This window comes from Arvicola amphibius, chromosome 6 (genome assembly GCF_903992535.2).
Source record: "Arvicola amphibius chromosome 6, mArvAmp1.2, whole genome shotgun sequence".
NCBI lineage: Eukaryota > Metazoa > Chordata > Mammalia > Rodentia > Cricetidae > Arvicola > Arvicola amphibius.
This window is the reverse complement of record NC_052052.2, coordinates 148,928,151-148,942,058: the sequence shown is the minus strand read 5'-3', so window position 1 is coordinate 148,942,058 and position 13,908 is coordinate 148,928,151. Positions and strand designations below refer to the sequence as shown.

At 47.2% G+C, this 13,908-nt stretch overlaps 1 protein-coding gene across 1 annotated transcript in view; it reads right to left on the bottom strand.

The window, feature by feature from the left end:
- The window catches only part of Syk (spleen associated tyrosine kinase), a 63,558-nt gene extending 51,870 nt beyond the window's left edge, over nt 1-11,688 (bottom strand). Inside the window, exon 1 of the mRNA XM_038334586.1 lies at nt 11,299-11,688. The gene's annotated coding sequence lies outside the window, so the exon portion shown is untranslated. The remainder of the gene's footprint in view (nt 1-11,298) is intronic.
- Between the last annotated feature and the right edge of the window lie 2,220 nt (nt 11,689-13,908).

The following is a 13,908-nucleotide window of genomic DNA, read 5'->3' as shown; positions in this document are numbered from 1 at the left end:
AGTTACTCAAAGGAAATCAAAGGCGGGAAGCCACAGGAAAAAACTAACAGCAGATGGAGAATGTTTGCCCAAGCATGGCTCTGGGTCGAGAGCACTACACAGATAGCCAAAGAAGGTAGCTGACCAAAGTCTTAAACCGCAGTTGTTTGTGAGGGGAAAGAGGGGCAGGAATGGAAAGGCACTGGGGACCAACTGACTGAGGTTGTATGTGGAGGGATAAAGACCAGAAAATAAATGGCAGGTATTGTTCTGAGCAGCAAAGAGGACAGATGCTGAGTCTGCAGGGAACCCACGCACGGAGTCAAGAGCTTGAGAAAAAGGGTGCGGATCTAAAAAATTCTAAAAGGCAAAGAAGATCCAAGGTAAGTAACACTCATGTCCCTAAATACAGAATTAAACAAGGAAGCAGAATGCGTGTTTAAGTTAGATGTACATTTTCAGAAACAAAAGAGGCCTCATCCCTAGGGTAAAAGGAATGTCTTAGCTCCAAAACTAAAGGAAAAGTAAATCACCTGACCTCAGCTGAAAATAGGACCCACCTTCTGCTTCTGGGCATGCATCTCAGGAATTTGAAATCCAAATGTGGAAAAAGACAGTGGCATGTTTGTTCGCTGAAATGCTACTCACAATAGCCAGGAGGCAGAACCAGCCTAGGGACGGGCCCACCCGTGGATGAGAGGACAAAGCAATATGGCTGACATGGACTGTCAGTACTGTGTAGGAATGAAAAGGAAGCGAACTCTGCCATTTGTAACAACAAATACATGAACCTTGAGGACATGAAATGAGTCGGGCATAGAGAAACAAGACACATTATCGCTTAGATGCCATGCAATTCTTTACTCAGAACTGAAATGCCCCCCCCCCGGAGGGGAGGGGCTCAGAAAACTCAAGGGAAGGAAAGCTGGGGAAAGGACACTCCTCTTGGGAGCTGCCAGCAAGCTGGACAGGGGTCAGAGATGCAGCCTTGGTGAGCTTTAGGTGAAAGTGGCTGCCTTTGAGCCACCTGTGCTCCTATTGGCCACCCCCATCCTGCTCCTGTAGTGCCAATAAACTTACTAACTCACCAAGCTAGACTTGGTCCAAATGGTTTCTTTGTGGTGAACAGACATTTATTTGCTCATATCTCCCCAAGAAAGGTCAATGAAATAGAAATGAAGCCTAGAACAGCAAAACTCAAAGAAATGAGATCTACTGGTGGTTACCAGTCAGGGGTGTGAGCAGAAGGCAGGGAGTGGTGGTCTTGGGACCTGAGGAATACTTGAGTTTTTGAGGTCATGAATATGATAATTAGCTTGATCTGGGCACTCCTGGCTACTTAGACACAGCATAACACCAGGGGCTTCTCATCTGCCAGACTTCAGTCTCAGAAGGCAGTGAGCGGTGTCTACAAACAGCCCAGGACGTGCTGGACGGGCTGGGCAGAAAGGAACTTTAGAGCTTGGAATAAATTGTATATCTTTAACTTTATTAGGGAATTAAAACAGGCAGAGGAGGGCTGTCTACCTTCTAAACAACTGCTTCAAAGCTTCTGATGGCTCTTAGAAATTCAGAGAGCCCAGTGCAGCCTGCAGAAGCAGTCTGGAACCACCCATGCCTCCCAGTGATGCTGGGGACAGCTCCTTGGCACCAGCAAGTTCAGCCACAAGAACAGCACTGCTCTATCAGGTGTCAGGGTTTTGGCACCTTCCCTACTGTACCAGTGATTGGATCCCAAGCCCTCCAGAATCTTCAAATCTTGGGACTGGGCCCAGAAATCAGATTTTCCGAATAGCTCTCAGGTGAGACCCGCAGGCAGCCTGGATAAAGAGTACCTCATTCTGGCACTCTGGTCTCCATAAGGAGGTCGGGGCTCTGAGCTGACTCCTGAAATTATAGAGCAGACACACAGCTTCTGACTACAGGGAGGACTATTCACATTTCCCCTGGGGTTCTAAGGAAGTCCTGTGGAAGCCCAGCATTCAGGGAAACAGTTGAGGTACTCCATCTTGACTGACAACTTGGTGGACTCAGAGTCACCATGGAAACAAATCTCTGGGCCCAGCTGTGAGGGATTCTCTAGATTAGGTTAAGGGGAGAGGATCCATCCTTACTACAGGTGGTACCGTTGCATGGGGTGGGGTCCCGGACTGAATAAAAAGGAGAAAGCAGGCTGAGGGCCAGCATCTGCTCTCCCTGATTCCTGACTGAAGATGTAATGTGGCCTAAAGCTCCTGCTGCCAAGTCCTCCTGGCCATGATGGACTGGATCCTTAAATTGTGAGCCAGAATAAGCCCTTCTCTTTTCAAGTTGCCCTTTTTTTTTGGGGGGGGGTAACTTTTCTCACAGCACTGAGAAAAATAACCAATATACCTTTCAGTTAAAATCCCTCCACCACGAATCCTTAGACACATGGGTCTTGTAAGAGGCTCTCCCTGGAAGTTGTGCTGGGAGCTGTCACCAGAGCCCTGAGAAGGCTGTGGGGGCTGGGGCAACCGAGGCAGCTGCACTTCCTGATGCCAGGCTGATTCATGGGAGGGAGGAAGTCTCCTAATCTGCAGGGCCCCTCAGAGCAACACCTCTTGTGGTGTTTTCTCCTCTCCCAAATTACACAGAACAGAAATCCTAGAGGCGGCTCAGTCAGTCTCTCATCAGACTCTGAGTGAGCAGGCAGAGGGGCTGGATCCTGAGGAGACTCACAGGGCACAGTAGGAGGGGTCTCCAGTTCCTGGGACAGCCCCAGGCCCCACTCACTTCTGTCTACCAAAAGGACCTAAAGATGCTCTGGCCTGTTGCTGGCCTCAGGGGTCCTTCTAGTTCTCTCAGAGCTCATGGTAGCAAATGGAGCTCTGTCTCAGCAAATAACCTTGCTTTTCTGTATTCAGAAGAGCAGAATGAGGGAACTTGCTCAGCATGGCCTTTACAGTTTGTCCCCACAAGGACATGATCCCTCTTTGCACTAGGCTGTTGACTCTCTCACTGGCTCGCTCCCCTCTGCTCGCTCTCTGTGTGTGTGTGGGGGGGGGGATGCCTGTGTGAGTGTGTATGGATGTGCACGTGGCATGTGTGTAGTACCAGGGATTAAAAACCCAGGCCATGTGAGGCATGTGCTCTACCACCGACTTCCAACCCATACCCCAGACCCTGATTATTCTTTTAAAGCTGCAGAAAACTGAACAAAATACCAAGAATCTCCCAAACCCCAAATCCTCCTACACAAACAAAAAATCAAGCTTTGTGAGTGTTCAGCTCTAAATGGGCCTTTATGTCATCATTGTACCCTGTCCCAAGGGCCAGGGAACATCAAGGAGAGAGGAGGAAAAGAACGTAAGAGATGGAGGATGGGCAGAAACGCTGTGAAATGCAGTCTTCTGGACATGCCATGGCGATCGCATGCAAGAACTCACATCCGATGTGGGTACCTACGGATCCTGCACAGGGCCGAGTCATTCAACTTTCCAGCAGTGATGGAAGGGATAGTGGGGGTCCGCGCCTAGCTGAGAAGTCACTGGCAGTTGACGGTGACTGAGGGATGGAAACTTTTCCTTTAGATTGCCTATGCTCTAGTGCCCAGCTCTGCATCCTCGTGTGAACTGGCAACCTTGACGGGTCTCAGCAGGTTACTAAAGGAAGAGGAGACGGAGGTGGGAGGGGCTTGCTGAGTCAGGGAAATAGTGTTTGAATACAATCAGATTATATAAACAAGTCTGAAATTCTCAAGGTATAAATAAAAATCCTATTTAAAAATAATACTTCAGGAGCTAAGTCCTGCATAGTATCTGCAAAGGACTGACTCACAGGCACTCCCCACCTTACGTAGCACCCAGATCTGCAGCTGCTTGAGTCCTCAGCAGTGTATAGAACATGCATGTTGTCTTGGTTACCCTTCAATTGCTGCAAAGAGACACCGTGGCCAAGGCAACTTAGAAAAGAGAACGGTTATTGGAGCCTTCAGTGCCAGAAGGTTAGAGTCTGTGATCGTGACGGTGGGGAACGTGGCAGCAGGCAGGCATGGCATGGGAACAGTAGCTAAGAGCTTACATTTTGATCCACAAAGCAGAAGTGCTCATATAGTCCCCTCAATGGCATGCCTTTCCTTATCAGTCCTAAGGAAACCTGAACTGGTCCCAGTGGTTGCCTTGCTGATGTCTTACAAATAAGGACCCTGCTGCTGAGAACTGTAATAAGCCCTCACCTTCTCACCTTCAAGAGTGGAGTTGGTTCAGTTAACATGTAGCCCTCACAGCAGCAGCTTCCTGAAGATGGACCCAGCCTCAGACAGAGTAGTCAGAGACACCCACTCTGCCTGTCCTGCGTACGTGCACACTGTCCTTTGTGCCCTGGTTCCCTGACAATACCTTGTATCCACAGCATTCACAATGTGGCAGGTGTCACGGCAGTCTAGAGAAGGATAAGGTGTGTGTGAAGATGGGCGTAATGGCTTGAATAAAAACGGCCCCCATGGGCTCCTACGTTTGAATAGCTGGTCCCCAGTCGGCAGAACTATTTGGGCAGGATTACGTGTTGTTGGGTTTTGTTGGAGGAGGTGTGCTCACTGAAGGCGAGCTTTGGGTTTCCAAAGTTCATAGTTTCCACTTAGTCTCTCTTTTTTCTCTCTCTCTCTCTACCTAGTCTTTCTCTCTCTAGTCTCACCCTCCGCTTGTGTGTGTGTGTGTGTGTGTGTGTGTGTGTGTGTAGGAAGCTACACACCCTAGGTCCCTTCTGATCTACACTCTGATTTTAGGTCTCTTTGAGAGAGTGACTTACTTAGCTTTAATTCTCAACCTGACACACTTGTATTGCACATATACAGACACCACACACACGCGCACACGCGCACACGCACACACACACGTGCACACACACACGCACACACACGCGCACACACACACAACTTACTGATGATAAACACATTCATCTTGAATGCGTAGAAAGCTTGCTTCAAAAATCAGGTGATGCTCTTGGGCAAGAGCCACTCTGTATTCATGACCCTCCCACAAGGCCTTGCAAAGTCATGCTGCTTGTAAAAAGATGCTTTCCTAGGTCTCCAGATGACCAGCAGCGTTTTGTCCTTGGTTCCAGCTCTCTCCCATCAACACTTGCAGGGGGTTCATTCTCTGAGGCCAGCAGCTCAGATTTGCGCAGCACAGCTGTGAGACTGGACAGGGGCTCCAGGGAGCGGGGAGCCCAGCATCGCTTTGTAGATGAGATAACATGAACCTAAGTAATTGAAGGAAATAGTGGAGTCGGGATCCTGGGTGCCTCTGTCAACTATGCTGCCCTGAGAGGGCCTAGGAAGCCACCGTTTAGAATTGGACAGCTGCTGATCAAAGCCACCGTCCCAGAGTTCTCATCAGAAGCGGTGTGAAACATGTCCTGGGGCTCTCTGTGGTCAGCGCAGCAGTGCAGGTAGACACATCTGGAGCCGAGCAAGTGACCGCACACACAGTCGGCACATGGCTCACACAAGAGCTACCTTCAGGTCACCCTCGGCTGCAGCCTGAAAGGCTCAGCTGTCAAGCCACAGTCACCCAGAAACCATAGCCCAAGCTCTCAACCAGAAGAAAGGCAGCTTGTGTCCCCATGAGAAAAAAGCCAGGTCACAGAAGCAGGCACAGAACCAACGGTGTGATCACCATTCTTAGTACTGGACGGACTAAGAATACTGTGAGAAAAGAATCACGAAGATAGAAACCGCTCCAACGGACTTGTGTGGAAGTGGGTGCAGACGGGTACACGCTTTCTCTCCCTGAGAGTTATTTTATACGTTTTCATCTTTTGTGAGTTGGCTCAGAATAGACTGACATTCACAAACACTCAAACCTGAAAATTCCAAGACTGGCTGAGTTTATGAACACAAACACCTGTCTACAGAGGGAAGCTGGTTGCCTGATCCCTCCCCCACTGTTCTGTCTCTGTTTCTGGCTCTGGCTCTCTCTTTCTCTCTCACACACATCAAATGGGAAATGAACTTTTGGGACCACCCAGTCTTTGCAACTAACACACAAAACAGCCATTATACCCAGCACACTTACCAATTCCCATCAGTTGAAACTCCTTAGCCTTCCAGAACGAGCTACTTATCCCGTGAGCTGTTCTCCCCATCCTCTCCCGTGGCTCCAGGCAGAACGGGGCAGAAGGCCACACCCCAGACCGCTCAGCATCTCAAGATGGACCCAAGTATCAGGGGCCGAGAAGGCTTCCAGGTGGCACTGCACAAACCCCTTTGAAAACTGTGTCTGCATGATCTGGGGCCATCCTCAACCTCTGGAAGCTTTGGCCCTCACTTGGGGCTAGAATTTGCCCAGCTTTTGTGACAAATATCAATGATTCAAAATTAGTTTCCTTCCTGGTCCACTCACTGCCCATTCTTCCAACAAAACCTCTCTTTGTTGTTATTCTCCTGACTTGAAAAAGACTCACTGCTAGCCATGTCAGGTTTACACACTCAGAGAAGCAAGCAGAATGACAACGGCTATTTCTCCATGTCCTTCAGATGAGTTCTGCTTGCTAAACTTCATCCATCTCATGTCTTCCACATTGGTTCAAAGACAGTTTTCTGAAGGTGGTATTCACAGCCCATGTGGTCACCTGAGCACAGTTAAGAGAACTGACGGGTAGGCCAGAGAGACCACCATTTCTCTCTCAGATAAGAGCATCAGTGGTGGGTGAATCTGCATTGATTCAGAATGCAGATGTCTAACCGCTGCATTGGAAGTGAAAACAATCTCTCACATAGCATGATTGAAAATGTATTCAGATGGAAGAAACCATAGAAATTCTTCTGAAAATAAAAAAAAAATAAGCAACCACAGAGATAAAAAGATTATGGGAACTGTGCCCAGCAATTATGATAACAGATTATGGTAATACCATGTATCTACTCTCTGACATGGATGTTTTTAGGATCTATACAAAGGCCTCCAAGATCCAAAACAGAATTAAGTGAGTACCAAGAAATCTATTTCGTCAACAAACTCCTTAAGGACCTTCTTCAGCTCTTAGCATATGTTTTGCCAGACTGAAGAACATCTGTCAGCCTGGAGCAAGACAGGAGATAGCTCCAGGGGGTTAAAAAAAAGAAGAAGAAAAAAATGGAACTGAGAGATAACATGATATATTTTTGACTGTGTGGAAACTTGTGTCAAATGAGGTTTCAGTTTTATGTCATAAGTTGAGAAGAAAATTGTATTAGGTTCTGTGCAAACTAAAAAAAAAAATGCCAAACAAAGTTTTGTCCTAGGGAGAACAGAGGGGACAAGGAAAGAACAAGAAAGGAAATGGCAAGGCACAACGGCCCGCTCTGCTTCTTGTTGCTATGAAAATAATACCTGAAGCCCAGTACTTGGTAGAAGTTTATCAAGTTTGCATTTTTGAGAGCCCAAGATAGGTTGATCCCATCTGTTCTACCGCGGCATGGCCCTGTGAGCCACAGAATGACATGGCAGAAGGTATTCTGGGAGGGGTCACGAGTGAGGAAGAGATCCTATGTAGAGACAGGAGCCAAAGAAATCAGTAGCCTGGCTAGCTGTTTCACTCGGGGTCCCTGAAGAACTGTGTTAATCTTCCTCTGAGGACAATACCCCCACCCCAGTTAGAACCCACTTCTCAAGGGTACAATTGTCTTTCAACACCCACTCTGAGGGTTTAACCCAGGCACACAGACCTTCTCAGGGGCCATAGGCAAACTATTTAAACCACAGACTACCCAAGGGGTCCTAGTGCTTGTAGCTGGTGAGACTGCCAACCCTCAGGGCTACGCAGGAGCACTGGGCAGGGAACACAGTTGAGAAGGACAGTGGACTCTGGCTGGGTCGTCAGAGTGGAGATGCTATGACCAAGAACGGACTCATGAATGGCAGTAAACAGCATCAGTAAACACTTGCTGTAAACTGTTAGACACAAACCACAGACCGATTACCATCAGGAGGTATGGGCATCTGGCTTCCCCACTCCTCATTTTCAGACACACTCTGAAATTGAATCATGAAATAAACTCATTGGTGTGCCTTGCAAGAGGAAAGGAACAGCTTCCAAAATGAAAAGCCTGCTTCTTGGAAGCGGGACTATGGGGCAGAAAGACAGGATGCTGAGTCTGAAGGGGGAAATTTTTCAGTTAAATTAAAATGAAGTAAAAAGACAAAATTAACCCAGGTCACACTAAGACATTTCCATGGCAACGCCACAGGAACTGTCAAGTGCATTCACATGAGGCTGCTCTAGCTAGAACAAAGGTCCATCGGTGAAGCTAAACCTACAGAGAAAGGCGGTAGTAAGCGCCACGGCAGGTATTTCAACACTTCCTATAGGCATGCTGAATCCACCTGTTACCCTAATTGCGCTGAGCCCTTCTCTCTGCACTTGGCACCCAGATCTGCCAACCCGGGAGTCTGTCCTACCTCTCCTAGCTGACCTCCTCCAGCAGGCTCAGTCTTCCCCACACCTGTGTTGCCACCCAAGCCTGAAAGCTGTCCCAGAAGTGTGGGGCACACCACAGCTTCCAGAGTCAGGACTCTATATGGGGGAGCGGGGGTTCCTTTGTTCTTCCCTCCTTGTAGCTCCCCTCTCCCCATCCCAAGCAGCCAGGACAGCATCCCAACTCCCACACGCACCCCAAGTTTCCACGAAATGAAGGACAAAGAGAGGAGCACTCTGGTCTATGAAACTGATGGCAACATAAATGAAATATGCTTTCTTTGCACAGCTTTGATTTTAACCATATTTCATGGTATTTAATATTTAAATAGCTTTATTTTTATTTACTCATTTTTTTTGAGACAGGGCCTCATGCAGCCCAGGCTGGGTTCAAACTGGGAACATACTAACGGATATACTTGGATTTTCGATCCTATCTCCACTTGTCAAGTGCTAGGATTATAAGTCTTTGTTATCACATATGATCTATTTGATATTGGAGATTTCATGCATACTAGACAAGTATTCTATTGACTGACTTACAACCCTTGCTACTCCGTGGTATACTGTTTTCTTTTTAAAAACAATGTCTTCTTTAGTCTAGACTGGTCTCAGTCTTGCTATATAGTCGAGGATGACCTTGAACTCTTGATCCTCCTGCCTTTGACTCTCAAGTGTTATGGTTACAGAAGTATCACCACACCTGCCTACATAATTGATTCTTTTCTAAAAGTTTTTTAATTGTGTGTGTGTGTGTGTGTGTGTGTGTGTGTACATTTGTGCCTAATCACGCAGTGCCTGTGGAGGCCAGTAGGGGGAGCAGAAGCCCCCAGGGCCTGGAGTTACAGATGGTTGTGAGCCTCATTCAGGGTAGACGCTGGGAAAGGCACCCACCCCAGTCCTCTGCAAAAGCAGTTAAGTGTTCTTACCTGAGGAACCACCTCTCTCCCGTAATTGATTCTTAAAAGAAAATATGTATAAAAAAAAAAACTAAAGCCAAAACAAAGAATCCTCAAATAGATCCAAGCTAACATTTTTGTCAAAGTTATAATCAAATGAAAATTATGCCTAAAATATATCAAAATTCGGAAATCTTCATAAAATCCAATCAACCTAGTTATTATTTTAATCCTTATGCAGCGTTTCTGTGTGAAAACCTCTTTTGCCTAGTGTTCAAACACAAGGGTGAAGATTGTGGTGCTGCCTATCCAACTGAGGTAAGCAGCAATTGAATTACATCTTTGTTAGGACTCTGCCTTCTAACATAGAAAGAAAAGAAAATCCAACCTGTGTTTTTTTCCCCCACCCAGTTATCACGACACCAACTCAAAAACAAAGAAAACGGCTAACGGCTGCAGACGAGGGTCAAGGGGCAGCTGGGGTAGCTGGAAACAGGTCCACACAGCGAAAGCTGAGAGACTGTACACTGACTTGGGCAAAGAGAACAAACACAAAGGTTCAATAATAGTGGGAGCAGGAAATCTGTCTTCCAAGAACTGCAGCTGTGGGGGATGACCACGCCCCTTCCTGGAGTGACTTTTGCTCTCTCCCGAAGTCGCAGGATGATGGGAATAAGTCTCTTTGAAACTTTATCCCTAAAGGATGAACCGCCTGTTACTTGGGTGACTAAATGCGTGGACATTTGGTGGACCCTTGCTGTTTCCCGCGCCCCGACAGAGGGGAACTGCCCACTGGGTACTGGAAGGGGTGAGATGTCCTGCTGCAAAAGCACACGATAGTTTATGGAGTCCAATAAGGCCCCAGTCCTTGAGCCCCCGCTATGAAAAACAAGGCTTGTTTTTCCTTCCTAAGTTTTAAGGAACCTCATCGAACGACACCACCTGGTCTAAACTGACAGAAGCTATTTATAGTTGGTATCTATTCCCCTCAGAATACAGACACTTCTGAGTGTGAAGAAAGAAGGGTGCCTGGGATAACAAAACACTGCCCAACAGTGCCAGAGTGGTCACAAGCAGTGGTGTTTCTGTATACAAACACCCTTCGGAATTCTAAATGTAAACCTTAAGTTTTGAAAACTCCTAAATCCCAAACACACCTTGAATGATGAGGGACAGTTTGCTGGGTAAGTTCTACTAAGAAGTCGTTGCTTGAAAATCAAAACCAAACCAGAGGGATAATGCCTACATGTAGAATATTAAATATGGCCCTAAAAGGACCAAAGAACTGTCTCATGCAAGCCTAGCAACAAAATAAAACTTTCCATCAATTTCACCTTCCAGATGTGAAATATGTTTCAACAATATATTCCCCATTTATTATCCTAACTTAAAACATTTTTTTAAAAAAATTTCGTTTTAAGACTTTTAATTTTTTTAATCTGACATATTTAAACATTTCAAATACAGAATACAAATAAATTTCTGTTTGACTGTAAAATTTTCCTAAGTCTATTAAAACCAAATTATTCATTTGGATAGAACAAAATGACTTTGGTAAAATAATCCGAGTGAAAAAAATTGTCACTTAAAACACCTGATATCGTGTATTTAAATATTTTCTACTCAGAGAGAGGGGGGGCGGGATAAGACACCACGGAAAAGAAAAATACCCATCGTCGAGAATTTTACTTAAATTTGAACATAATTTTGGTCAGGCAGGCAAAACTCAAAAAACCCTTCCCAAGAAAAAGGGAAGCTGACAGACCTTCCCAATTCTTTCTACTCCTCGGACTTTGAAAGAAGTGAGTCTCTTTTCAATGACTTTTAGGTGAGGTTAAGTTTTGGGAGCCCTACTGATAAACATTCAAACGTACAATTTAGTGCCCAAAAGAGTCTCCAAGGATTTGGAGAGGCGACTTCACAAAGGAAGTCCGCCAAACAGAGCGAGCTTGTTGGTTTGGGTAGGGGTTCAGAGTTTGGTGAAACTGCTCTTGTCCTCACCTACCGCATTTCAGAGGCTCTGGGACTCTGCATCGCTTCAGGGGCGCGCGCAGTGTCAGTCCCGGGGTTCACCGAGTCGCCCGACGAAGTGCGCAGCCGAGAGGCGGAGCTCCGGGCTCGGCCCCACTGCCAGCCGCGCTCCCTGAGCCACGGGCGCGCGCGCGTGCTCGCCGGAGTCCTGTGCCGCGCGCAGGGGCCGGGTGGGTCCGTGCTCTGCAGCAGCCGGTGGAGCGAAGCCGCGGTCCAGCCTGGGCTAGCCAAGGTCTGTCGCCTAGGGGAGGCCGAGTCCCTGCGCTAAAGCGCGGTGGGGCGGAGTGACTTCCACCTGGGCAGGTGGCCTCGTCCTCCAACTCCTTCTCCTCCTCCCCACTCCTGTTTCTCCTCCTGCTCCTCCTCCCGCCTGGTGCACGCGGGTCCCCGGTTCTCCCCGCCGCCCGGCTCGCCGCTTCTTCCTCCGGGGAACTTCCTCAATGCGCCGAGGTTGCGCCCGGGCAGCGCCCGCGCTTCCTCCGCCGCCCTGAACACCCCGCCCAGAACCCAGCAGAGCTGGGCAGCGCCCCGAACGGAGCCGCGCTAGGAAGTTCCCCAAGATCCAGCGTAGTTAACACCCAAAGCCCGAGCTAGAACGGAACAGCACGCTGAACCGTGCCTGAGACAATTAAGACCCCAAACTTGGACTGGGCAATACCCCTAACCGAGCCTGAGATGAGCAGTACCTTGAACCCAGTCAAGTAGCACCCGAACCTGAAGCCCAGATGCCCAAGCCAAGCTTCAACCGATTATCACCCTGAACCTGAGCTGAGCAGGGAAGCATCACAAACAGAGCTAGTCAGCGCTGTTGATCCTGAGTGGGGCAACATCAGAAACTGAACTGGAGCCAGGCAGCAACCCTAGACAACTGGCCCTCAGTCCCCTGGCACGACATATCCAGAGGAACAGACCATTTTCCAGATCTGGAAGTCCCAGGAACCAAGGCCACTCTTTGCAGAAAGGAGGGTTTCCCAAGCTCAAGCTGGTTCCCCAGACCCCTTCTCCCTCCACCACAGCCCTGCTCATCAAGGCCAAGGCTGAGACTGCTTATGGAATGATGTGTTTAATGTCAAAGGACCAAGATGCTCCTGCCCATATCATTGTGATCCGAAAGGTAGCGTTTGCCTGCAAAAACCCTGTTTCTGAGGGCTTTACCTATTGCCGACAGTCTCCTTAAATCCTGGTCTGCAGTTCTTGACTTGTTTTTGGTTTTGTTTTGTTAGTCTGTTAATAGCATCAGAATGGAAACAGTCACTTTTGTCAAACTCTAACCAACAATAAATAAATACAATGAGTATTTAGATAAAGTAAATAAACAAACACAATGAGATAAAAGATGCTGTTTGTGGGGAATTGAAAAGAACAGCATCCTGTCGAAGATTTCCTGGAAGCACTGATTATTTAAGTGCCTATGTTAAAAGCTGTTCCCTAAGTCCAAGCAAAGACATCTAGGCAGTGTATTCGACTGTGATCACCATCAAAGAAAATGAAGGGATGTGGGCTGTTTATACTCACTGGGAGCCCCTCTGCCCTTTGCGCTTAAAATGTGCCTGGGTTTCCATTTCTATTCACTTTTCACCTTTAAATATTTTAACCTGCAGTCAAATGGTCTACAAGAGCTAGTTCCAGGACAGGCTCCAAAGCTACAGAGAAACCCTGTCTCGAAAAACAAAACAAAACAAAACAAAAAAAATATTTTAACCTGAATGGAGGATTTTTGTTGCTCATCATTTATTACGGTTAATAATTTGTCAGTCATTAGACTTAATTTTGTTTCAGTCAACCAGCAGAATAGCCATTTCTCTTGAAGGAGGCTGCAGAGTCCATAGGTGTTTGCAAGGGTATGGATTTTTAATGACAGCTCTCTAGGGAGAGATGAACAAACATCTACTCGCCCTAGATAGGGAATCAATAGACCCAAACAGCCATACCATCGAAATCCAGTTTGGTGAACCAGTTGTTTATTGGGGTTACTTTTACAGGTAGACAGGATCAGTAATGAATCAAAGGCAGCTTCATAATAGAGAGCCCAGCCCAAGAAGCTAAAACTCCGCAGCTTACTTTATGACTGACCTGTAGCTCAGCAAGTCCAAGAGTCTCTCTTCTAGGCAACTTGTCTGGTCTGCAAGTGTCTTGCAACACTCCTTGTTGCTTATATAACCTTGCAGGGAGGGGAGGGAACAAGTGTATCTGGTCAGTTTCAGGAACTTCTTGAGGATTCTGAATTTGCTTCCCAAGTCTTAGTGAGCTTCCCTTTAGGACACTATGCATCTTGATTAACTTCCCTCAAAGACTAGATGTTTTAGCTCAGAGGACTTTGCTGCACAACAGTAAAAAGGTGGGACATGGGACTTGGATCTGTGCGTGCAGAATAAATCCAATCTTTTTCAACTGGCCGTGTCTCTCTGGAGTTTCACTGAGAGGACAGACAAGGTGACATAAGGGTCCTTCCGCCTTCTGAGTCTTCTTCAGTGTTAACTGCCACTGAAGTCAATCACACAAATACCTAAAAAAAAAACCTTCTTGACAGTCAACCTGTTCCCCAGTGTTCCTACACCTCACATGGCATATTCTTCTGAAGACT